We start from the raw sequence: 3930 nt of genomic DNA on the forward strand, positions 1-3930 counted from the left end.
GTCAAGTTCACTGCCAGAACTTTAAGTTAGACATGTAACTCTAGTGAGCCAAAGTAATGTCAAACACACACAAGGGCAGTTTCCTGGTATTGTCAAAAGTAGAGACCATGACTTTCTCTGGCATTGCATTCATTGGTAGATGACAAGAGAAGGACAAAATAACTCCATCACAGAAATTAACAGCAGTTTCCAACTTGTTCCAGATTTGCCACTCTGGGACCAAGATGGCCAAGGAGAGGATCCTAATACCTTTCTCTGTTATGTTCTTAGAATATTTAATGTTGCCTTCTAAAAACAAAAACAAAAACAAAAAACATCGTTGGTAAGAGAATAAAAACATGGCAAGTAAACCTCACATGGAAGATCTTAATCTGAGAATCTCTTAGGAAGTTCATTAACTTGAATATGAAAAAAAAAGTACTTTCAGGGCGCCTGGGTGGTGCAGTCGGTTAAGCCTCCGACTTCAGCCAGGTCACGATCTCGCGGTCCGTGAGTTCGAGCCCCGAGTCAGGCTCTGGGCTGATGCCTCGGAGCCTGGAGCCTGTTTCCGATTCTGTGTCTCCCTCTCTCTCTGCCCCTCCCCCGTTCATGCTCTGTCTCTCTCTGTCCCAAAAATAAATTAAAAAAGTTGAAAAAAAAAATTAAAAAAAAAAAAGTACTTTCAATTACGTTGAACTAAAGTAGAGCATGTCCATCAATTTGTAACATAAGCAAAAAACTGAGTTGTATCATCATACTTTTGATTCAACAATAGAAATCACAGAGATTTTCATATCACATGACAGTTATTGAAGATAGACCGAATTATCTTTTTTTAAAATTTTTTAATGTTTTATTTATTTTTGAAAGACAGAGACAGACAGAACAGGGGAAGGGCATAGAGAGAGGGAGATAAAGAATCCGAAGCAGGCTCCAGGCTCCAAGCTGTCAGCACAGAGCCCGACACGGGGCTCGAACCCACAGACTGTGAGATCGTGACCCGAGCCGACATCGACACACAACACAGTAAGCCACCCAGGCGCCCTTAGACCAAATCATCTTTTACTTATTGTTATTGTTATTGCAAAAGGAGAGTAATTATTATACCATCTGCTAGCTCCTTCATTGATAAACCCATAATAAATACTTCATTAATAAACACATCTATTGCTATACCACATTTTAATGTTTTCAGAATCATATTTCAGTATAATAATTTTGTTCCATAATTCTTTTTTAATTTTATTTATTTATAAATGTTATTCTGAAACGGAATCTGTAAAGTTTACCACATTGAAATAGTGGTCCGTGGCATGACATAAAGACAGGTAAGTCTAAGTGACTTTGCAATGACTAATTGCTATACGATGGATGCTCAAAAATAGAAAGAATTTAAACCTAACATGACAGAGTTATTACTTAGTCATTTAAAGTTATTTTACTTTGTTTGTATAAATGTTTATTTTCTCTGCTTTCAGCAGGATTGGGGTCTTGAAAAATATCATTAAGTCAATTCTAAAAAATAAAGAACCCCTATTTCCTTTTAGATGCAGGCATAACTTATTTTATTGTTCTTTCAATATTTTATTGTGCTTCACAATTACTGCATTTTTTACAAATTCAAGGTTGTGGCAAACTCGGGTTGAACGAGTCGAGTGCGTCATTTTTTCCACAGCTTTTCCAACAGACACTCTGCGTCAGTGTCACATTTTGGTAATTCTCACAGTATTTTAAATTTTTTCACTATTAATGTATTTGTTATGGATACCTGTGATCAGTGATCTTTGATGTTATATTGTAATTTTTGGGGGGCTCCACGAATTGCACCCATATAAGATGGTGGACTTCATTGATAAATGTTGTGTTTGTTCCGATGGCTCCACAGACTGGCAGTTCTCCCATCTCTTTCCCTTTCATCAGGCCTCCCCTGTCCCTGAGACACAACCGTATTGAGATTCGGCTGATCCATAACCCTACAATGGCCTCAGAGCATCACACATCTCTCACTTGAAATCAGATGCTAGAAGTGATTAAGCTTAGTGAGAAAGGCGTGTTGAAAGCTGAGAGAGGCTGAAAACTAGGCTTCTTGTGCCAGTTAGTTAAGCTATGAATGTCAAGGAAAGAAAAATTCTTGAAGGAAATTAAAAGTACTACACTGAATACATGAATAATAGGAAAGCAAAACAGCCTTATTGCCGATATGGAGAAAGTTTTTGTGGTCTGGATAGAAGGAAGAGTAAACCCGTCACAATATCCTTTTAAGCCAAAGCCTAATCTGGAGCAAAGCCCTAACTCTCTTTAATTCTATGAAGGCTGAGAGAGGGGAGGAAGCTGCAGAAAATAAGTTTGAAGCCAGTAGAGGCTGGTCCCTGAGGTCTTAGGAAAGAAGCCATCTCCAAAACATAAAAAAAGCAAGGTTATCCAGAAGATCTACCTAAAAAAATTAATAAAGATGGCTACACTACACAATAGGTCTTCTGTGTAGACTAAACAGCCTTCTTTTGGAAGAAGATGCCATCTAGGACTTTGATAGCTGGTGAGGAGCAGTAAATGCCTGGTTTCAAAGCATCGAAGGACAGGCTGACTCTCTTTTGGGGCTAATGCACCTGGTGACTTGAAATTGAAGCTGATGTTCGTGTAGCATTCAGAAAATCCCAGGGACCTTACGAATTATGCTAAATCTCTTCTGCTATGTCCTACGAATAGAACAAAACCCCGAAGACAGCACCTTTGTTTACAACATAGTTGACTAAATATTTTAACCTGGTGTTGAGAACTACTCAAAAAGAAAAAGATTTCTTTAAAAATATTACTGCTCATTGACAACGTACCTGATCATCCAAGAGCTCTGATGGAGATGTATGAGATTAATGTTGTTTTTATGCCTGCTAACACGACATCCATACTGCAGCCATAGATCATGGAGTAATTTTGATTTTCAAGTCTTATTACTTAAGAAATATATTTTGTAAGGCACTAGCTTCTGTAGATGGTGACTCCTCTGGTGGATCTGAGCAAAGGAAATTGAAAATCATCTGGAAAGTATTTGTCATTGTAGACGCCATTACAACCAGTCATGTTTCGTGGGAAGAGTTTGGAAAAAGTTGATTCTAACCTCCATGGATGACTTTGAGGAGACAAAGCCTTCAGTGGAGGAAGTAATTTGCAAGTGTGAGAAATAGAATTGGAAGTGGGGCCTGAAGACGTGACTGATTGCTAAAATCTCATGATAAAACATTAATGGGTGAGGAGTCGCTTCTTTTGGATGCGCAAAGAAAGTGGTTTCTTGAGATGGAAGCTCCCCCTGGTGAAAATGCAGTGAAGAAAGTTGACGTGACAACAAAGAATTGGGAATATTCCATGCCTGTAACTGATAACGCAGTGGCAATGTTTGAGAAGATGAAGTCCAATAATGACAGAGATTCTACTGTGGGTAAAATGCTGTCAAACAGGACTGCGTGCCACAGAGAAATCGTTCGTGAAGGGGCGCATTCGTTGATAGAACAATCTTCAAAAACTATTATTTTATTTTAAGAAATTGCCACAGCCACCCAGCTTTCAGCAACCACCACCCTGATCAATCAGCAGCCATCAACATTAAGACAAAACCCTCTGCCAAAAAAAGACTATGACTCGCTGGAATTTCAGATGATGGTTAGCATTTTTTAATAATAAAGTATTTTTTCTTTCATTTGCATGGTTTCTTTAGATAAAATGTTATTGCACCCTTTATTGCCATATTTGTTTTTGTAGTGGTCTGAAACCGACGCACAATATCTCCAAGGTATGGTTTCATATATACTAATGGCATTGCGAGAATTAACTGCATAGCAGTCCAGGAAAGTTTCTGTCAACACTTTAATGATCTAAACTATTTAAAAACCACATTAACAGTATTTCCATGAATTTCCATGATAATATTTATATAGACTAAACATTTCTCTTTGTCCA

General features: G+C 38.0%; 1 pseudogene; it reads left to right on the forward strand.

The window, feature by feature from the left end:
* The first annotated feature begins 1852 nt into the window (after positions 1-1852).
* LOC125935303 (tigger transposable element-derived protein 1-like) lies at positions 1853-3513 on the forward strand (annotated as a pseudogene).
* Positions 3514-3930: the final 417 nt, after the last annotated feature.

This window comes from Panthera uncia, assembly GCF_023721935.1.
Source record: "Panthera uncia isolate 11264 chromosome A1 unlocalized genomic scaffold, Puncia_PCG_1.0 HiC_scaffold_17, whole genome shotgun sequence".
Taxonomy (NCBI): Eukaryota; Metazoa; Chordata; class Mammalia; order Carnivora; family Felidae; genus Panthera; species Panthera uncia.